We start from the raw sequence: 5,749 nt of genomic DNA on the forward strand, positions 1-5,749 counted from the left end.
AAATCGACCGAATGATCGAACAGCAGAATGGCCATCTGGATGACCTTTGGACAACCACGCTATGACACACACTGGTGCCAGGCCAGCCAAGGTGGGTGTGATGCAATTGGCCGGGGGCCTGGCCATCGCCCCATGATCACCCTGCAGAGGGAGGCCCAGGGCACTGGCCAGCGGGGGTGCTCCACAATCACCCCAAAGAGGGAGGCCCAGACCACGAAACCACGGTGCTGCGGCGGGTGGGCGGGGCCTCCCTCTGTGGGAGCAATCCATTGTGGAGCCCCATCTGGGTGGGCAGGGCCTACCTCTTTGGGGCAATCAATGGCAGAGCTCCATGATCAATCACCTCAAAGAGGGATGCTCAGGCTGGGCAGGGCCTATCTCTTTAGGGCAATCGATTGCAGGGCTCCAGGACTGTGAGAGGGCACAGGCAAGGCTGAGGAATCTCCCTCTCCCTCCTGAGTGCACAAATTTCATGCAGTGGGCTTCTAGGGTATGTATAATTATACATACATACACATAGTCTATCATTATTATTCATGAATTCTGTACTTATAAATTTTCCTATTTGATAAAACTTATTTATATCCTCAAATTAATATTCCTTCTGCTTTCGGATCACTTGCACAAGTGGAGTGTGCTAAAAAATTTGTCACCCTATGTATATAGTTACAATTAGATTGAACAAGGCACCATTGCCCTCTTGTTTTATCTCTCATAGTGTAAACAAGTGTCTTACTCATGGTCTTTTTAATGCTAGGTTTCTCTCAGTTTTGCGGGGGGCGGGGGGAGTTCTTGGGGTGGGTGATTTTATTAAAATGGCTACCAAGCTTAGTGCTGAAGTGCTGTTCAGTATTCCTAAGAGCAAGAAAGCTTTGATGTGCCTTACAGAGAAAATACATGTTATATAATTACATTCAGTTATGAGTTATTGTGCTATTGACTGTGAGTTCAATGTTAATAAATCAAAAATATATATTAAATAAGGTGTATTTAAATAGAAATACACACAAAGCATGGTTATGTATTTATCGGTTGATGAAAATGTGAGAATATAAATTTTAAGGTATGTACTTAATTTTAAGGTTCTTTATTACACAAATAACCAGAACCATGAGTAAATAAAAAGAATAGGACATAGGTATACATGTCTGCCAAAAGTGGTCTAACTGTATATTTAAAATGGTTCATCTTATCGTATATGAATTGTACTTCAACAAGCTGATGTAAAAAATAGGAATACATGGACTCTAGGAAGTATAGAATCTAGAAGAAAAGCAAAAGAAATTCTGAGAATGATAATAAAGAGAAGCCCTAGCATAATAAGGTAGCAGCAGGCCTAGAATTTTCTGAACAACTAAGGGAAATGAAGTGTAGTTCTTACAGAGATGTCTTAGTAATAAGAATAATTGCCTTAGCTGGTTTGGCTCAGTAGATAGAGCATCAGCTGGAGGACTAAGGGATTCGATTCCAGTCAAGGGTACATGCCTGGGTTGCAGGCTTGATCCCCAGTAGGGGACAGCCAATCAATGATTCTCTCTCATCATTGATCTTTCTCTCTCTCTCTCCTCCCTTCCTCTCTGAAATTAATAAAAATATATTTTAAAAAATAAGAATAAAAATAAAAGTACTGATAAAATATCAGATATATTGCTGGAGGCCAGTCCATCCTTGTTGCTTTGCACAGTTGCTGCAGGGAATAAACATTTGCACAGCATATGTTTCAAGGGACTTGGCATACTGTTCTTAATATGTTTGCTCCCCTGCTTAGTGCTATGTGTTCTAACCAAGGTCACTTCCCTGAGAAAGGTTGTTTCCCCAGGTGGGGATTTTTCCCTGGAGTTAGGGATTAACAGGACTAAGGAAGGGAATAAATCAGTAAAACCCCTTAACTAAGTACCAAGAGGGTAGTTAGTCACCTTAACTACGAACAATCACGCTTAAATTACATAATCTTTACTTAGGATAATCTCCTTCAGTTACTTCCTTGTAGCTTAACAGAACCAAAGAGTAGTGACCTTGGAATGGAGATAACAAACGCCCTAACCATTGGAATAGAATGGATAGGATTAAAATCAAATGGTATAATTACAGATGTAACAGGAGAATAAAGAGACAACCTGGCTATTCTTGATTCTATCGTGGCAGGAAGTTCCCTACTCTGCAGTATTTCCGATTTCAAGCTGGTAACGTGAGCTATTTAAAGGAGACTTCTTCCATCTTTCTTCGTATCTGTTTTGTGTGTGTTTTTAACCAGGATATGACGCATTAAAGGAACCAACAGAAATAGAACTGAAAGCATTCTAAAATGGTGATCAGCATGGTGAAGGATGCCCACAGCATTCACGGCACCAACCCGCAGTATCTGGTGGAGAAGATCATTCAGACTCGAATCTATGAGTCCAAGTACTGGAAAGAGGAGTGCTTTGGACTTACGGCTGAACTTGTAGTTGATAAAGCCATGGAGTTAAGGTTTGTCGGTGGCGTCTCTGGTGGCAACATAAAGCCAACTCCCTTTCTGTTTGACCTTGAGATGCTTCAGATTCAACCAGAGAAGGATATCATTGTTGAGTTTATAAAAAATGAAGATTTCAAGTATGTACACACATTGGGAGCACTTTATATGAGGCTGACAGGCACTGCAATTGATTGCTACAAGTACCTGGAGCCTCTGTACAATGATTATAGAAAAATTAAGAGCCAGAACCAAAATGGAGAGTTTGAACTGATGCATGTAGATGAGTTCATTGATGAACTACTACACAGTGAGAGAGTCTGTGATATCATTCTTCCCTGGCTACAGAAAAGCTATGTGCTAGAGGAAGCTGAGCAATTGGAGCCTCGGGTTAGCGCTCTAGAAGAGGACATGGATGATGTTGAGTCCAGTGAAGAAGAGGAAGAAGAGGATGAGAAGTTGGAGAGAGTACCATCACCTGATCACCGCCGGAGAAGCTACCGAGACTTGGACAAGCACGGTCGCTCTCCCACACTGCGCTACAGGAGAAGTAGGAGCCGGTCTCCCAGAAGGCGAAGTCCGTCTCCAAAAAAGAGGAGCCCTTTCTCTTGCCGAGAGAGGCATCGGAGCAAGAGTCCAAGAGACTTCACCACAGCAGGTCCTGAGATAGACAGCACAGATCCCGCTCCAAGTCTCCAGGTAATCACCATAGTCATAGACACAGGAGCCACTCAAAATCTCCTGAAAGATCTAAGAAAAGCCACAAGAAGAGCCAGAGAGGAAATGAGTAATGGACTCAGCTTAGGTTTAGTCCAAAGAGCCTCCTGCAAATATGAAGTCATCTCTCTATGTTGAAGGACTAAGATCTACTCCCACGGCAGTTATTTATAAGAATATTTTAGGGTGTTTTTGTTTTTTATCCTTACAGTAGAGTAGTGACCTTGGAATGGAGATAACAAATGCCCTAACCTTTGGAATAGAATGGATAGGATTAAAATCAAATGGTATAAATACAGATGTAACAGGAGAATAAAGGGAGAACCTGGCTGGAGAACCTGGCTAGAGAACGTGGCTATGCTGATTATCTGAATGCTGTCTCCCTGTCCTTCCTTCTTCGCTGACTCCGTCCACACCTTTGGGAACCCCTGGACCTGCTGGGCTGGACCCCAACAATATATTTGATTATCAAAGTACCTATCTTAGAAAAAGATAAATCCTATTAACATTTATTTATAATTATAGAATTTACAATATTTTATACCCTGCTTTAAATATATTAGTACCATCTCTCATATTGTTAAGCTTTTTTGAATATATCTTAATAAATTCAATGACTTATTGCCCGGCCGGTGTAGCCCAGTGATTAAATGTTGACTCATGAAACAAGAGGTCCCAAGTTTGATTCCTGCTCGGGGTATATGTCCGGGTTGTGGACTTGATCACTTCCTCTCTCTCTAAAATCAATAAATATTTATTTAAAAAATTTAAATATATGGACTTATTGTTTCATGTTTTTATTCTTTTCTTTGAAGATGTTTCATTATTTGGGGTCATACACCTACTGAATTGTCAGGGTTCTCTAGAAGAAAGTAATTAATAGGATATATCTACTCTGAGATTTTGATCAGGAATAGGTTAACTTGATTATGGAGACTGAGATATCTACAAGCTGGAATTCTGGACAGCCAATGGTGTAAATTCCAGTCCCAGTCTGAAGGCCTGGGAACCATGAGGATTGATGATGTACATCCTGGTTAAAGAGTAGGAGAAGAATGGTATCTCAGCTCAAATAGGCAAGAGCAAATATTTCCTTTCTCTATCCTGTTGATCTATTTGGGCTCTGATCAGATTGGATGATGCCAACTCACACTGGGGAAGGCAATTTGCTTTACTCAGCCCACCAATTCAAATGCTAATCTTATCTGGAAACACCCTCACAAACACACTCAGAAATAATGTCTAATCTTAGCATCCAGGGTCCAGACAAGTTGATACATTACTCAGCACAAGTTCACTCCTTGTCAACCTGTCACCCATTTGCATCTCAGTAAACCATATATCCCTTTGTCGAAGGATGGGAGAACGACTAACTATACATTTTTTGGTAGTATATCCAGCCTCCTCTTTATTCAAAGGCTTCTGAGTCTATAGACTAGCTCAAGTCTGGGAACTGATTGATTAAAGTTGGCTTTTTGAGTCAGGTTAGACTTTTGTCCACTTGACCTACAACTTTTCTGCTTACACATATCAAATAAGAATTCGTAGGTTTACTATCTATTTCACTTCTAGGAGCACCTTGATCCACATTGGTCTGCATACTTCAGACTATTCTGATTGCTGCTTTGACTCTTCTGTCCATTACATTAACCAGATGTATTTTGCTTTTGGCAGTTGAGTGTTGCCATTTGGCTCCTGCTATCCCTGGATCCAATTACTCCCATTGCATTTATTTTGGTCAATTCAGTGACTGCAGTTCCCATTGTAAAGTCTGAACTGCATAGAAGAGAGACCACAATCTTCAAGGGTGCCAGGGCTTCCTCACACATTTATTTCTCACAGTGTTGGTGAGAGGCATGTCTTCTGGACACTCCCAGGGTAGGTAAGCAGATCTTAAATGACAAATCCACTCTACTATTTCTATTTTTCTAACCTTTCAATCTCTTCCTCTGCATTAAACCAAAGCAGGTCTAGCATTTCCAATTCACTCACTGTGCACCACCTTTTGATTCATGTTTCAACCAACCAACCAAACTGTTAGAGGTCTTTCAAATTCCTGAGCTACAACATTAAATACAGAATCCCTGCTTAGTGAACCCATATATCAATAAATGTGGCCCTATCCAAATGATATTTCTTCCACCATTGTCTTACACCTTATTTCTTGGTTATAGACTTTTATAAATCAGGGAACTCAAGGAGCTATTTTGGAGTATAGCATGTCTCCTCGTGGGTCAAACATTGCACCTCAACTGTAGAAGCCTGTTGGGACCTGGGTCTGGAAGCAAAGAGGAGTGCCAGGAAGCAGGGGTGGGGGGGAGTGGATCCTGAGAAAAGTCAGCATTGTCTTGCATGGCCAATACCTCAGAGGAAGCCATTTCCGTTTTCTCAGGCAATGCAGGGTTAATCCCCTCAGACAGGTTGGGAAAGGCAGGTGGTCTCAAGGATTGGGAAAGTTACTGCCGAGCAGTGGTGGAGGCTACTTCGTCTGGGGTTGGTGAGGTCTCTTCCACTGGTAAAAAGGACTCATGAGAATTTAGGGGCTCAATGTCCTAGTTTCATTAGGGTCATCTCACATGT

At 41.6% G+C, this 5,749-nt stretch overlaps 1 pseudogene; it reads left to right on the forward strand.

Annotated features, from left to right (window-relative positions):
- The first annotated feature begins 2,317 nt into the window (after positions 1-2,317).
- LOC139006167 (pre-mRNA-splicing factor 38A pseudogene) lies at positions 2,318-3,293 on the forward strand (annotated as a pseudogene).
- The last annotated feature ends 2,456 nt before the right edge of the window (positions 3,294-5,749 follow it).

This window comes from Myotis yumanensis, unplaced genomic scaffold (assembly GCF_028538775.1).
Source record: "Myotis yumanensis isolate MYYU_CA2020_CCGP unplaced genomic scaffold, mMyoYum1.0.hap1 SCAF_3, whole genome shotgun sequence".
NCBI classification, from domain to species: domain Eukaryota; kingdom Metazoa; phylum Chordata; class Mammalia; order Chiroptera; family Vespertilionidae; genus Myotis; species Myotis yumanensis.